The following is a 17425-nucleotide window of genomic DNA, read 5'->3' as shown; positions in this document are numbered from 1 at the left end:
GGAGACTGAGAGAGAGGGAGAGGGATCCCTTATTTCCTGTCATGATGCTCCAGGGTCATTTTGTATATTTCTTGTCCCAGTCCAAGAATTAGCCAGTTCTGCAAGGATCCTTAGCTCCTTTTATTGGAGAAGGGTATTAGAAACAAAAAATTAGGCAGTAGGAGTGCTCAATGTTACTGGGTTGTTATTGAAGCTGTACCCGGAGAGGTTATCTGGAACAGAACATATTTTGATGAGACAAGTTGGAATATGATAGAAGGGGCTCTGAACTAGAAGCTGCTCTTTGGGGCACTCGCCTGCCCTCACCCATGTAACTGTGTGTGCCATTGAGAGCAAGTTATTTTACCTGTGAGCCTCAGTTTTCTCTGTGATACGTAACATGGAGACCTTCGTGTCTTACCCACCCCATTTATGGGGTTGCAACAGAGACCCAGAGAGTTCATATCACTTCAAAATATTTTATGAATTGAAAATATTCACAAAATATTTTATGAATTAAGATTTGTTTTATTTTCACGATCCAAATGCTATTGTATATATAGTGCATAGTTGTTGTCATAATTTTAGTTTGGCCAAATTTCATGCATTTTCAAGTACAGGATCCCAAAATCCAACATTCGGTTATTTTTAAAATGAAAAATATGTTATTTTTAATCTTAGAATTTATATGGTAATATAGCCATTAGACATTTTTTGTTTTCAAAACAATTTTGAATATTTTGCTTAAATTATTTCTCTTTCCTCAAGTGCTTCCATGTTTTTAGGGGTTTACAAAGGAGCCAGGCAAGTCAAGAGGCAGTTGGAGTTACTCCTAGTAGTTGTGTCAGAGCAGCTCGGAGGGACTTCAGACCTCCCCCTCTGCAGGCTCCTCTCCCACAGCAAATGGACATGCTTAGTCAAAACGGTTCACTTACAGTGCAAAATGTCACATTGATACAGGTCCCCTCAGCCCCCATTCCAACCTGCTTGTCCAACCCTCTTTCCTTGATAGAAATTCTGGGTCTTCACTGTGTTTACCAGAAGTCTATTTATCCTCCAATATGTTCCTTAGGCACAAAGAAAAGACTAAGTCATTCTTTGCCCATGGATTGCAAGCTATGAAAGATGTGCATTGTATGCAATGTGGCAGAGCTCTCAGTAATTTTAAAGCAGGTTGTCCAAGGAGGCTAACTGGAAACGGTACAACAAAATCAAATCAGCCCTTTTCTGTCTGATGTCCCTGGTGTAAACCAACTAAATGTATATATATATACCAACTAGACATATATGCCATAGAGTTGCTGTCAGTCTCTAGGCATTGCTCCCTGGCCTGGTGGCCCTGTGGAATAACCCCAGCTGTGGGCTATAGATATGTAAGTGATGTAGAAGAGGCAGTGACCCACCTCAACATGAAGGGACACACATTGTGCTGGTGCTGCTGTGTTTGTGCTGATTAGTGGAATTTTAAAACATGGTTTCATGCAGAAAAAGTATGCCCGCTCTTTCCCTGCAACCAGCGATACTGAGACTTTGCTCCTGCCCTGGTGCCTGGGCAACTTGGCTGCTGTTTGACTCAATGTTGTTTCCTCCACATGGAGCTGAGCTCACTCATACTATCTGTTTAAATCAGTTTCTTTGTCTTTCCTTTTAATTAAGGGTGAGTATCAGAGAGAGGAAAGAAAGAAACATGCAAGGAAGATAGTTGCCTATTGTACTATGGAGACAATACAGAGGTCCTTACGGAAAATGAGAATTATTTTGTTGAAATTGGGTTTTCATTTTGCTGTAGATGAACTAGCCTAAGGTGAAATGACCAAGGAAAGACAGGGCAGGGCAGTGGAAATCCTGACTGCTTGAAAATATGTTTATGTAAATGAGCAGTCATGGCATTCCAAGTCTGATGTAGGAAGGAGGCCTTCTCACTGGTTTGGGAAGAGCTCCCTATGGGCTGTTCATCTTAAACACAGCCTAACAGAGTGCTGCTTAATGAGAGCAGTGCAGATCCCAAATTCAATTTCGTTTCTAACTAGCTAAAGCACGTATTTAACTTTGAACTATAAGTAGGAATCAGGAACATGATTGGCTAATGTTTGACTTCCAGTTGGCCTAATGAGATTTTATGAATATCAACATTACTACAGCATTATAATGTATTTGCTGGCTTTTTTTGTGGCAGTGAAAAATATCACCGTCTATTAGTCTAATAACTTGGTTTCGTAACACCACAGTAATTATTCCAATTTCCCTTTGGTGAGTGTGGGACAACTGCCTCTTAATTTTTGGAAAGGTCAGCATATTTTTTTTAATTGATGCTTAGTTTGACTACATCTAATGTCAGTCAACTGATGTTAATAGGCTCTATTATCACACAAAAGTGCTGATATTTTAAATGGAGTTGGTGAACCCCAGCAGGGCTGTGTGCTCAGGGCTACTCTGCAAGGTAGCATTAGTCATTCAGCAGCGGTACCGAATTTATGTTCTTAAATTCATTTCAGCCATTGAAACTTGACAACTAATTTTGGATAAGAATGATTGGAATTGATAAACTCTCTTATTTTTTGGAAGTAGCTGTTTTTCAAAACAAATCTTTTATCTAGTATGGCACGTAATTTAGTGGAAGCATATACAAATTGGCATTGCTGTTGATCATGGGGGTGGGGAAACATTCAAATCATTAGATTCTTCATTTTTCAGGACAAAATGAGGAATACTGTGTGAAGGCCATGATGCTCATCCAAAGCAATATACATGTGACAATAGTTTGCAAAATATTATTTTTTTTGAAAGGGAGATGGAAAAAAACACACTTGGTGTCTGTTTTCCATAAGTCTGACATTATTTCATTAGAAGAAAACAAAACCAAAGGCAGAAAACTGTGCTTGAACAACAAGTAAAAACAACAACAAAAAAGAAAACCAAACCCTTGGACATTTCTGGCATGGCATAAAACTCTAATAAGAAGGAAATAAGGAGAGATCCAAGATGGCAGAGGAGAAAGTGGAAGCTACACTAACCGCCTCCCTCCCAGGACCAATCTGGAATTACAACGAAATTGTACAGAAGTCATCCAGAATAACCAACTGAACACTCGCTGGAGAGAAGCCTTACAACCACAGACAGACAGAAGAAAACACTTCAGCACAACATGACTGGTAGGGAGTGTGGAGGAGATGTGAGAGGGCTGTCTGGGTGAACATAGGTGGCAGCTGAAGTTTGGAGAGATATTTCAGTGGGTGGGGGGTTCACCCTGAGAAGTGTAGGGTCTAACTCCAAGCTGGGCTCCCCAGCCTATAGCACCAGAGCCAGAAAGAAGCCCAGGTAACATCCAGCTGTGAAAAGCAGCAGGGTTTCTGTTTGCCAGGGAGAGATGGCTGGAGATGCAGAGAGCCTCTTAAAGGGCCAATGCACAAAATTTCATTTGCAGCCACTTACCCTGGGCTCTGGGAGATGGAGAGTACAGTGGACTAGAGACACTTGAGGAGAGCCTGGGGCTAGTGGCTCTGGGGAGAAAACGGAAGGAACAGCCACCAGGATCCCTATGCTGAGTCATTCCCCGTACTGCAGAAGCCATCTTTCTTGGGCAAAGCACTCCTCTCCAAGAGGCATCAACCTGAGGGGAAGCAGTAGCCCTGCCCACAGGAATTACTCTGCCCTACCCTGTGGTACTTAAGCAGGACTGCTGATTACCGCTTGATTATATTAACAATTGATTACTTTAATGCTTGATTAATTTAACATCTAAGGTGGAAAATACAAAGAAGCAGCCAAAATGGGAAGACAAAGCAACAGACCTCAAATGAAAGAACAAGAGAATTCTTCAGAAGAACTAGATGAAATGGAGGAAAGATGAAATGTAACATCATCTGCCTCATGGGAATACCAGAAGGAAAATAGAGTGAGCACGGGATTAAGAACCTATTTGAAGAAATCTTGACCAAAAACTTCCCTAATCCGGTGAAGGAAAATGTCACACAAGTCCAGGAAGCTCATGGAGTCCCAAACAAGTTGGACCCAAAGAGGCCTACACTGAGACACTTCATAATTACAATGACAAGGCTTAAAAACAAGGAGAGAATCCTCAAAGCTGCAAGAGAAAAGCAGATAATTACCTACAAAGGAGCACTGGATTACTCAACGGAAACATTTCAGGCCAGAAGGGAGTGGTGTGAACTATTCAAGGTGACGAAAAGCAAGGACCTACAACCCAGGCTACTTGACCTAGTGAGGCTATCAATTAAAATTGAAGGGGAAATAAGGAGCTTCCCAGACAAGAAAAAGCTAGAGTTTGTTAACACCGAAGCAATACTGCAACAAACGTTAAAGGGCTTCCTTAAAAAAGAAGGACAATATAGAATTTTCCTCAGAAAACTAAAAATGGAACTGCCTTTTGACCCTGCAATTCCACTGCTAGGATTATATCCCAAGAACTCTGAAACACCAATCCAAAAGAACCTATGCACCTCAATGTTCATAGCAGCACAATTTACAATAGCCAAGTGCTGGAAGTAACCTAAGTGCCCATCAGTAAATGAATGGGTCAAAAAAACTATGGTACATTTACACAATGGTATTCTGTGCAGCAGAAAGAAATAAGGAGCTCTCACCCTTTGCAACAGCATGGATAGAATTGGAAAGCATTATGTTAAGTGAAATAAGCCAGGTGGTGAAAGACAAATACCATATGATCACACCTTTAACAGGAACCTAATCAACTAGACAAACAAACAAGCAAAATATAACCAAAGACACTGAAATTGAGAACAGGCTGACAGTGACCAGAGGGCAGAGGGGAGGGAATTTCAGGGGGAAAGGGCGAAGGGTTTGCAGGAACAAGTATAAAGGACACATGGATGATAACAGGGGGCAGTGGAAACAGGAGGGAGGTGGAGAGGGCTGGGGTGTTGGGCTGGGGTGGAGGGGAAAGGCAGAAAACTGTACTTGAAAAACAATAAAAAGAAGAAGGAGAAAAACAGTTTAACAGTAAAATGGCACTATATAGATATCTATCAATAATCACCTTAAATGTAAATGGCTTAAATGCTTCAACCAAAGACACAGGGTAGCTGAGTGGATAAGAAAACAAGACCCATATATATATTCTGCCTCCAAGAGATGCATCTCAGATCAAAAGATAAACATGGACTAAAAGTAAAGGGTTGGAAAAAGGTATTTCATACAAATGGAAAAGAAAAAAAAAGCTGGAATTTTATCCAACAAAATAGTATCAGCAATACTTATATCCTACAAAATAGACTTTAAAACCAAGGCTATATACTAAGAGACAAACAGATACACTATATAATGATAAAGGGAACAATCCAACAAGAGGATATAACCCTAGTAAACATTTATGCATCAAATATAGCAGCACCTAAACAAGTAAAGCAAATCTTGATGGACATAAAATGAGAGTTCAATAGAAATGCAGTCATAGTTGGGGACTTTAACACCCCACTGACTTCAATGGATAGATCTTTTAGGCAGAAAATCAAAAAGGAGACAGCAGCCTTAAGTGACACACTAGTTTAAATGGGTTTAATTGATATCTTCACAGTATTTTACTCCAAAGCAGCAGAATATACATAATTTTCAAGTGCATATGAAACTTTTTATAGGATAGACCACATACCGGGACACAAAACAAGTCTCAATAAATTTAAGAAGATTGAAATCATATCAAGCATCTTCTTTGACTACAATGCAATGAAACTAGAAATCAATCACAAGAAGAACACTTGAAAAACATATGAAGACATGGAAGCTAAATGACATGTTATTAAACAACGAATGGGCCAACAACAAGATCAAGGAAGAAATCAAAAGATACCTTGAAACAAATGAAAATGAGAACACAACAACCCAAAATATGTGGGACACAGGGGAAGCAATCCTAAGAGGGAAATTCACAGCATTACAAGCCTACCTCAAAAAAAGAAAAATGAAAAAGCTCAAATAAACAATCTACCTTCACACTTAAATGAACTTGAAAAAGAACAACAAAGTCCAAGGTGAGTAAAAGGAAGGAAATGATAAAGATCAGGGTAGAAATAAATGAAATAGAGTCTAAAGAAATGATACAAAAGATCAGTGAGTCCAAGAGCTGGTTCTTTGAAAAGATAAACCGGATTAACAAACCTTTAACCAGACTCATCAAGAAAAAATGAGAAAGGACCCAAATAAATAGAATCAGAAATGAAAGAGGAGAAATAACAACTGACACCAAAGAAATACACAAGATTGTAAGAAAATATCATGAACAATTATATGCCAACAAACTGAACAACCTGGACAAAATAGATGAATTCCTAAAAATGTACAATCTTCTAAAAATAAATCAAGAAGAATCAGAGGATCTTAATAGACAGATCACACTTAATGAAACTAAAGCTGTAATAAAGAAAAAAAAACTCCCAACAAACAAAAGTTCTGGACCAGATGACTTCACACGTGAATTTTACCAAACATTCCAAGTAGCACTATGTCTCTCTTTCTCGAACTATTTCATAAAATTCAAGAGGAGAGAAGGCTCCCAAACTAATTTTACATGGCCAACATTATTCTAATTCCAAAACCAGATAAAGACACTACAAAGACAGAAAATTATAAGCCAATATCCCTGATGAAAACAGATGCTAAAATCCTTAACAAAATATTAGCAAACTGAATACAACAATACATCAGAAAGATCATACACCATGATCAAGTGGGATTTATTCTGGGAATGCAAGGTTGGTACAACATTTGTAAATCAATAAATGTGATTCACCACAAAAACAAAATGAAGGATAAAAATCACATGATCATATCAATAGATAAAGAAAAAGCTTTTGATAAAATCCAGCAACTATTTATGATCAAAACTCTCAGCAAAGTGGGAATAGAGGGAACATACCTAAACATAATAAGGTCCATATATGACGAACCCACTGCCAACATCATACTCAATGGGCAAAAACTATAATCATTCCTCTTAAGATTGGGAACAAGACAAGGTTGTCTTCTTTCACTTCTCTTATGCAACATACTACTGGAAGTCCTAGACACAGTAATCAGAGAATAAGAAGAAATAAAAGGCATCCAAATTGGAAAGGAAGAAGTAAAACTGTGTTTATTTGCAGATGGGATGATACTGTACATAGAGAATGCCAAATATTCCAACAAAAAACTACTAGAACTGATAAATGAATTCAGCAAAGTAGCAGGATACAAAATTAATATCCAGAAATTGGTTGTATTTTTATATGCCAATAATGAACTAACAGAAAGAGAAATTAAGAAAACAACCCCATTCACAATAGCTTCAAAAAGAATAAAATACCTATGACTAAACTTAACCCAAGAGGTAAAAGACCTGTACACAGAAAATTAAAAGGCATTGAAGAATGAAACTGAAAAAGATACAAATAAATGGAAGCATATACTGTTTTCATGGATAATTCCATAAGATTATCCATGGTAGAATTAACATTAAAATGTCCATACTACCCCAAAAACTCTATAGATTCAACACAATTCCTGTCAAGATTCCCATGATGTATTTTACGGAACTAGAACAAATATTTCAAAAATTTATATGGAACTACAAAAGGCCCTGCATAAAAACAGCGACCCTGAGAAAGACTAATAAAGTTGGAGAAATCATGCTACTTAATATCAAAATATACTACAAAGACATAGTAATCAAAAAAGCCTGGCACTGGCATAGAAACAGACACATAGATCGATGGAACAAAACAGAGAGCCCAAAATAACTCTACACCTCTATAGTCAGTTAATATTCGACAGAGGAAACAAACACATACAATGGGCTAAAGATAATTTATTTAATAAATGATGTTGGGAAAATTGCACAAATGCATGCAGAAAAATGAAACTTGACCAACTTCTTATACCACACACAAGCATAATTCAAAATAGATAAAAGACTTAAATGTTAGACCCAAAGCAATAAAAATCCTAGAAGAAAACATAGGCAAAAAAATCTCAGACATTGCTCATTGATGTTTTTTATTAGATATATCTCTCCAGTCAAAGGAAACAAAAGAAAAAATAAAGGGGACTACATCAAACTAAAAAGTTTTTGCACAGCAAAGGAAACCATCAACAAAATATAAAGACAACCCACAGAACGGGAGAACATATTTGCTGATACATCTGAAAATGGGTTAATATCCAAAATTTATGAAGTACTTACAAAACTCAACACCAAAACACCAAACAACCCAATTAAAAAATGGGCAAAGAACCTGAATAGACACTTCTCCAAAGAGGACATACAGATGGCCAGTAGCCATATGAAAAGATGCTCAACATCACTAATCATCGGAGAAATGTAAATTAAAACCACAACGAGATACCATCTCACCCCTGTCAGCATGATTATCATCAGTAAATCAACAAACAACAAGTGCTGGTGAGGATGTGGAGAAAGAGCGAACTCTTTTGTACTGTTGGTGGGAATTCAGACTGGTGCAGCCACTGTGGAAAACAGTATGGAGATACCTCAAAAAATTAAAAATGGAACTGCCTTTTGACCCAGCAATCTCACTTCTGGGAATATGTCCAAAGAAACGCAAAACACTAATTCGAAAGAACATAAGCATCTCCAAGTCCATTGCAGCGTTATTTATAATTGCCAAGATATGGAAGCAGCCCAAGTGTCCATCAATAGATGAGTAGATAAAACAACTGTGGGGCATTTACACAGTGGAATTCTACTCAGCCACAAAAAATAAGAAAATTTTGCCCTTTGCAAGAGTATGCATGGACCTGGAGAACATTATGCTAAGTGAAATAAGCCAATGAGAGAAGGACAAATGCCATGTGATTTCACTCAGATGTGGAATCTGAGTGAAATTAGTTCCAAACTGAACTAACAAGGAAAACAGACAGACTCATAGATGGAGAGCAGAGGACAGCTAGTGGGGGTTGGGGGGAGGGTAAGAGGGTGGAGGGACTGAACAGAAAGGGAAAAAGAACTCACGGTCATGGACGACAGTGTGGTGATTGCTGGAGGGAGGGGGTATAAGGGATTAAATGGTAATGGAAAAATATATAATAAAGATTAAATTTAAAAAAGAGAAAGAAACAAGAAAGACTTCTTTCTACATACTTTCTCCAGTAGGAAAGGCTCTTTACCTATGTATCCCACTTAATCTTTGCAAGCGCTCTGTGAGGTAGCTAACGTTAGCTTCATTTTACAGCTAAAGAAATAGGTTTGGCGAGGTCAAATTACTTGCCCAAGACCAATTGCTAGAATATGGCTGAGCTGGAACTCACATCCAAATGGGCCTGGCTCCAGAGTCTATTTCTTTTCATTAAAATGGAAGCTTCATGTGAAAGTGGGTCATATCATTTTTGTTCACCTCTGTGTCTCCCAGTGCAGACGCAGTGAGTGGCACTTGGTGACATGATAGCTGCCTGCCAGTCCCTTCCAGGACCTTCCAATTTACCATCTGAACCTCTGCATACTGTCTTTTCCCTTAGCTATTCCTCCATATTTTATTCCCCAGTTAAAAGCCTCTTGCCTTATAATTTGCTGCCTGTCCTGTGCCATTCCCCTTTCTAATATTTCCTGATATCTCCTGATATTTCACTACATTCCCACAAATAGGGTAAGTCCTATAAACTCCATTTTTCAGGTAATAAAACTGAGGATCAGGGCAGTTAGGTGCCTTCCCACGGGTTCACCTCTTATGGTTTGGTCCTGGTATCAGACTTCAGATGGGCCCTACTCTGAAACCTGGGCTCCATTGTTACGGAATCTGGGCTGTGTCTTGAAAGTAGGGATTGAATTGTATTGAGTTGGACATTCCAGGGTTGGGGCGGGGGCAGGCTCAGACATGAAGAATTGTGAGCAAAGGCTCAGAGTGGAGAGAGCACGTGGCTGGTCCAGGGAAGAGGGACCCTTGAATAAAGTCATTGGAATCTCGGTGTTTTAGATTTGTTTGCTAAGGGAGGAACTGGATCATTTAACAAGGCTCTCCTTTTCCTTCCTGACCTCAGCAATCCTGCATCATGTTCTTCCTTACTTAGGATCAGGCAGTAGTACTCAGGAACCACATCTTTGGAGGGTACCTCTAACTCTTTGAGAAACTCTGTTTCTGATCATCATCATCCTACCACTAGCAGCTCCTGTTTTGAGGGATCTATACCCCCATCTTTCCAGTTATTGCCTTCTTCTAGGCATATAGAAGATTCAGCGGAGTCCTCACTTTGAGTTTTCACTCTAAAGGCACGGGAATGTACGTCAGTTCATCTGTCTTTGTCTCCTACCACATCTTCTGTGGTTATGCCTCCCAGGGAACACTTGGTTTTGGATGTTAGGAGCGAGAACTTTCAACAGAGCCAGAGGATCTCAAAACCCCATTTCTGAGGAAATGGTTTTGCTTTTTCTCCTCTAGCATTGTTTCAGGTTGCAGTCTAGGGAGTCTCCTGAAGTGCAGAAACTAGACCACAGACACTATCACTGCTGAGCGCCCATGACAATACGGTGTGTGAAAGCCCAGCAATACCAGGCTTGTCACGTGTTTACCGGAGATCAGGCAACAAAGGAAACTCCTGAGCTGTTCAGGTCCTGCCTTGCAAGGCAGAGGGAAGCCGGAGAGCCCTGATTTGTCAGACGTCCTCACCTGACAAAAGTTCCCCGAGTTGGCCATTTTGTCCGTGCTAAAAATGATCCCCCTTTGTCTCTCTGTTCCAGTTCTTTTTCATTGCCATGAGGATCAGAGGCTTTGACTATTGTTCTTGGCAAATAACCGTCATCTGCTCAGGTCTTGGGAATGAAGAGCAAGGCTGGGGAGGAGCACAGTCTCGGTTAGCTCCTTATCCTGCTAATCCCGTGCTTCTGCCTTCATCAGCACCTTGGAATGTATCTTACCTGCCCAGTGCCTTTCCCCCTCTATTTCACCAAGTTAGAATCCACTGTGTGTCAGTATCTGGTCTGGCTCTGGAAAAGCAGTGACAAACAAGATGAGACCCTTGCCCTTCATAATCTCTTTTTTTTTCCCCAATTCTCCTTTCGTGGGGCCTCTGCCGGGTCAGGACAGTTTTCTACACTTGAGAAGCTACTCCTTTGTTATTTTTCTGAGCAGCAGGTAGCATGGTGAACTCTTGCTGCCCTTTTATTCAATCAGCTCAACATTTTATTAACCTGAAGAGTCTGTTTGGCTCAGCAGAGCTGGAGAACTGGGTGTGTACTTCTATTTAGATCATTTATAAAAATATTAAAGAAGGTCAATATTGGCGTAGCCTGTGGGGCTCTCTCCTGCTGCACCCTGTCTTACCTTTAAGCTGACTCACCTGACACAGGTTAGGTGCATAAGACATGTTCAATACACTTCTTGTTGATTCATTGATTCTTTTTCCTTGTCGGGCCAGCTCTCCCAACCCCGGGATGACTTGGTGTTTTGGTGGCTCTGGACCTGAAAGATTATCAGAAGGCTTTTTTTTTTTTGTGAGGCTAAAGAAACCATGTGAATTCTGTTCTCCTAGTTCCTCCAGGCGTGTCTTCTCAGAGCAGTTATGTGATCAAGCAGAGCTCAATCCTGTTCCTATTCTCCTGTTGGTTTTGTTGTATTCAGTGCACCGTGATGTGAAAACTTGGATTCTAAGAGTCTTCGGGTTTCCAAATGAAACAGAATGATGTGTCTTTCCAGGGCCTGGGAGCCAGCTTCTGCAGGGCCTTCTGCCAGCCTTGTATCCCGCTGGCTGCTGGTAACAAAAGTTTCGAGTGTTTTGTTCAGGAGGTCCCCACTGGGGAGCCTTGAGTGCAGCGTGTTTATAAATTCCAGCCGATATCACCGATGCTCATTCATGCGAGCATTCAGTGGCAGAACCTGTTCTAGGTGCAAGGAGCAAGTGTACCTGTGTGTTCAGGAAGCTTACCTTCTGGGGGAACATTAGTGCAATAAATAAACAAACACCGAAAACTAGGCATTGCTAGCTGTGGTAAGGGCTCTGGCGCCAACACCCAAGGTGCGGGGGTAGCGATGTGGGGCCAGGCAGGAAGGAGGAGGCTGATTGAGACAGCATTTCCCCTCCTTGTGGTGTCTCTGGGCCACACCGGAAGAAGAAGAGTTGTCTTGAGCCACACATTCAATACATTGCGACACATTATCACACACAAAAAAATCTCATAATGTTTAAAGTAAATTTACAATTGTGTGTTGGGCTGCATTCCTAGCCATCCTGAGCCACATGCGGCCCACAGGGCACAGGCTGGACACCCCTGGTGGGCTGTGACGTTGGACTGAATGTGGCGTGATAGGGGACAGGCAAGTGATGATGATCTTTTTTTTTTGAAAGATTTTATTTATTTTTATTTTTAGAGAGGGAAGGGAGGGAGGGAGGGAGGGGGGCAGAGAGAGAGAGAGAGAAAGAGAGAGAGAGAAACATCAATGTGCGGTTGCTGGGGGTTATGGCCTGCCACCCAGGAATGTACCCTGGCTGGGAATCGAACCTGCGATGCTTTGGTTCGCAGCCCATGCTCAATCCACTGAGCTACGCCAGCCAGGGCTAAGTGATGATGATCTTGATGAAGAAAGTCGTTGTCAGAGGAGACCCTGAGGTGGGATCAGCTTGGTGCTTTGTGAATAATTCCTGGGTGAATTTCAGTGGGACACCAGTTTCAATGACAATATCTGATTTAATGTTTCTATTTAATAGCTTTGAAAATGAATATCTATTATTTACAAATAACCAAGTGATATGCTAGAGGCTCTACATCCACCTGCACTAGTTGTTAAACTGTAAGCCAGGCGGGGGCAGGGATATTTATGTGTTTTGTTCAGTGATATGTCCCACATGCACATGGAAGGTGCTCAGTGAATATTTGTGAACTAAACAGACCCTTGACTGCGTCTCCACAGAGGGAGTAGTCCTCCTAGTTTACAGACTGGAGGACTAAGGTCCAGAGGTGTTAAGGCGCATTGAGGTTTGAGTCTGAGACTGTCAGAACTGAAAACCAACGCCTTTCCCGCTATGCTCCATACCCGCCGCCCCCAGCCTATTATTCTAGGGCATTCAACCTCCCTGCTTCCAAAGTCTAATCTGGCCCGTGTTCCTGTGAGGCAGGACTGAGGCAGGGAGTGAATTTGCCTACGCTGCTCTCCCCTGCTCATCCCGGAGGGGTCCTTTGGCAGCCCAATCATCATGCGGCCCCACGGATTTCCGAGCTAACTTGCTGGCTTTGATATGGCCTCAGATCTTTTCAAAAAGCCAGACCTCAGACCCAGACTGCCAAAGCCTGCCCTCCGAGAGGTTTTACGTAAATCACGGAATCGGAGCACAGTTTATGCTCTTACACTGAGGCGGATGTGCCAGAGCAGAGAGGGAGGGAGCTCACAAGGACTGAATACCTGCTGTGTGACTCCCTGGTGATGGGCATTAATTAAAGGATTAATCTAATAATTAATAAGCATTCTAGTAGAATGGCGAAGAGAATTGGTTTGGGGGTCAGGTAGATCTGGATTAAATTCTGGGCTCTAGCCCTTAGATACTGTAGGACTTGAGAAGCATTGCTTAAGCTCCCGTCTCTTCGTTATAAAATGGGTCTAATGTTATCTCTCCTACAGGCTTCTTATGAGAATTAATAAGATAAGACTTATGCATGCTTGCTTAAAGCCAACATTCAGTTTACATAACTTACAACAAATTACTATACATTGCTGAGTCTAACATGGCATATTTGAAGTACCATTATTTGGTATACCACTAAGAAAAGGTGTCCCCAATGTAACTATTTGCACTATCAATTGTCAGATACATTCTGATATCAGAGAGGTAAGATGGGGGAACCGTACATCTTAGAATGGTTGAAATAGTATGTATGTGTTAGGTTATATAACCCGCAAATAATGACAATCAGTCAACAAGTTACTGAAGCGTCGGAGGCAAATCATTGGCTATTGTTTGTCAAATGCCTGAAAGAATCAAGCACTGACACCCTTTTTGTGGCTTTTCTTAATTCCTTGTGACCCTGAAAATCAAAAAAGACTTTTCTTACATCAAGTCAAGCTGTCCCACAACAATTTCAACCAGATTGTGCTTGTTTATTCCATTTTTCATACAATAAACAAGTGGTCAGTGTCCTCAGAACACGTATTCATCTGCTTTTTAATGTAACAGCTTACAATACCTTTCTTTCAGACTAATTACATTACAATTATCTAGGCCTGCAAAACATCTCACTGATGTAAGGTGGATAAGTTCAGGGAATTAAGCAATTTTTAAAGTTCGCTATTCATTCACTTAAAAATATTTTTGAGAGTATCAGATATGCTCGATCTTGTAAGAATATTGGGAATAGGACTGTAAACCTGACGAGGTGCCTGGTCTCATGGAATCTGGAGAAAGGCAGGTACTAAACAAGTAACAAAGAAATAATGTATCAGATAACAATGAAATCTATGACAAAAATAAAGCAGGCTAATGAGCTAGAAAGTGACTGATGTTGAGGCAGTTGCAGGTAGAGCAGCAGGGAAATTTCTCTGGGGAGGTTGCTATTGAGTACAGGCCTGAATGAATGGGGCAGGAGGAGGGAGATATTCTGGTCAGAGGCAACAGCAATTGCAAAGACCTCCTAAGGCAGAAACAGGCTTGGACCATACACAGAAGAGAAAGGGATGGAGAGTGTAGTAAATGTAGGGCAGAGCGGGGGAAGGAAGGTGCAGGGGTAGGCAGGGGCTAGACCACACAGAGCATTGGCAAGGCCAGGACAGAGAGGGGAGTTTATTCTAATTGCAAGAGAAAACTAGTGGAGCAGAGTAGGCCATTGCTGGTTTTTTTTTCCTGGTTTCTGTGGCTGCAGGGTAGAGAGAGAATTGTGGGGTGGGGCACAGGGGCAAGAACTGAAGCAAGGGGATCAGTTAGAAGGATGCCTTTGAGATCCAGAACTCACCTAGAAGTGCAGGGGTAAGGATGGACAGACGTGGTCAGAACACGGCAAATTTGGGAGGTGGAGCTCTGGGGGTATGGGTTTGGGAGGGTGAAGAAAAGAGAAGAATCAAAGTTGACTCTTCGTCTTTGGGACTGAGCCGTAGAATGGATGGTCCTGCCACCTTCTGGGGCAGGAGAGAGCCAGGGGGAGCACCTTCGGGGTGACATCTGTGGTCAGGGTATCACCACCGAGATGTCTATTAGTCATCAAAGTGCTGGTGGCAGAAGGCAGCTGTGAGTCAGGGGTTCAGGGGAAAGTCACTGGTAAAGGGATGCAGTTGGGACATTATTTACATCTCATGTGAGATTTTCTAGATGAGAATGGAGACTGTTGAGAAGATGTTTGAAGGAAGAGGAGCCGGAGCCCACAAGCAGAAGGAGTCCCCACAGAGACTGATGCTGTGAGAAGAAGACAGGTCTGCTGGTCAACCCCAAGGAGAAAACTTAGCAGAGGATTAAAGACATAGAAGCTGGATCGTACTTGCAAAGTGACGGACCCATTTGGGCTGGGAGTCTGGCAGAGAGAGAGACTCCTCCTGGGACCAATATTGATGACGACCACAGGAGCAGCTACTTTTCATCTTCCAGACACAGGAACACAGAAAGGCTCAGTGATGTGGTTACGTGACTTGGTCAAGGTGACAGAGTGATAGAGGTGGGATTCAAATGTGGCTCCAGCATCTGGGTTCTCAACCATCATACATACTTTGCTTCTATGTGGGCTTCTTGAAAAAGTTCCAGTTAAATGAAGGAGGGGAAAAAGAATGTTCTGTATCAAAGGAGTAGCCGGATGGAGAGTGTGGACTGGCGGAGTGAGAAGGTATTTTGGGTCAGCCTTCCCATTTGGGAGACAGTGCCTTTTTGTAAGAGGCCAGAAACAGCCATAATGAAAATAAATGTTGTTTGGAATGAAGAGAGCAGGCAGAGTTCATTTTCTCCCTTTCCCTTTCAGGTAGTTCTCAGTAACAAAGGCCACCAACCACTATTCAAATCTGATTAAACAAAAGGGGGAAAATGAAAAAAAAAAAGGCAGAGAAAAGACCGCAAGATCAAGTGGCAAGCTTAATCTTTGGTATTTAGAATGATGAAGAGAAGCAATATATGAAATCCACTTAAAATATGATTTCATGTTCTAATATACATTTTGAATTTATGGGGAACTGACTTCTGCCATTTATTCAGAGAGCAAAAAAATGCATATGCTATGCAGCTGAACTTATCATACCATAATGGGACACCTAGCATTTTTCACAAGTGATTGATCTTCCCCACCCCTTAACAGTCCTTTCCTAACTGTTACAAAAAATGGAATACATTTCAAGCTTCTCTTGAGTTGAATTGAGCAGAAAACCAAAGAAGCGTCTAATGCTTGCCAGCTTTAGTAAGAAAAAAAAAAAGGTAGGGGGTGGGGAGAGTCTCCTTTATTTTACACAAAAGGAAGAAAATTTCAACTGGGAGAAACACCCCAGGGGTGGATATGTTAATTGGAATATTCCCCACTAAGGTTAAACAGAACTTAAACACTGTTTGAAGCCTACGTTATATATCCCAAAATACATACTGAACCAGGAGGTAGAGAAACTGGGTTTTATTTCCAGCTGTGTCGTTGATTTGAACAAGTTGTTTAACCTGTCTGTGGAGCTCAGTTTATCCATCTTAAAAATGAGAAAAACAGTGTTTGCCTGTGCCCAACAGAACCCAAAGCAGGTTTCACATTCAAAGTTCAGGGCTCTATTTAAATTTGAATTTTAAGGTGAGTGAATTGTCTTAAAAAAAAAGAGTTCAGAATTCTGAGAATAGGAAGAGAGAGAGATAGCCATCGTAGTGCTCTAACATGTCGGGTCTTTATTTTGTACAGATCTCCCTCTGATTGTATAGATCCTCGTGCTACTTACTCTCTTGGAGCTCTTGTGCAAATTGTAACTTGCAGCTCTCCACCAGGGTGACCCGTCAACTCATGCCGTTTGTCTAGGACTTGCCTGGTTGAAACACTGAAAATCCCATGCCCTGGCAGCTTGCTCAATGTGGGTCAAACACAGACAATTGGCTACCTAGTTTCCACTGAGGTCGCACTTGCCTTGTGCGTATGTGTGTTTGCAGCCTTACTACGAGCTTCATGGGGGCCCGGATAGTGAACGGTACTGATTATTCATATTCCTCTTGTGTTTTTGGCAGTCAGTGTTGGATCCATAGACTGTCCCTCTTGCAAAAACTTCATTAGTTGATTTTTCCCAAATGCACCTTATGTTCTTTAGCCTTTGCCTTTTGCAAATTATTTGGCCAGGCAATTTCAAATACATTATCACTTTTTAAAGAAAAGATTTTATTTATTTTTAGAGGGGAAGGGAGGGAGACAGAGAGGGAGAGAAACATCAATGTGTGGTTACCTCTCGTGTGCCCCCTACTGGGGACCTGGCTTGCAGCCCAGGCATGGGCCCTGACTGGGAATAGAATCAGCAACTGTTTGGTTCTCAGGCCGGCACTCAATCCACTGAGCCACACCAGCCAG

At 41.4% G+C, this 17425-nt stretch overlaps 1 protein-coding gene across 1 annotated transcript in view; it reads left to right on the top strand.

Annotated features, from left to right (window-relative positions):
• PPARGC1A (PPARG coactivator 1 alpha) overlaps positions 1-17425 on the top strand; it is a 632304-nt gene that overhangs the window by 260800 nt on the left and 354079 nt on the right. The gene's annotated exons all lie outside the window — the stretch shown is intronic.

Source organism: Phyllostomus discolor, chromosome 1, assembly GCF_004126475.2.
Source record: "Phyllostomus discolor isolate MPI-MPIP mPhyDis1 chromosome 1, mPhyDis1.pri.v3, whole genome shotgun sequence".
In the NCBI taxonomy this organism is placed as follows: Eukaryota; Metazoa; Chordata; class Mammalia; order Chiroptera; family Phyllostomidae; genus Phyllostomus; species Phyllostomus discolor.
Note: the sequence above shows the minus strand (reverse complement) of the source record. Positions and strands in the feature narration are given on the sequence as shown.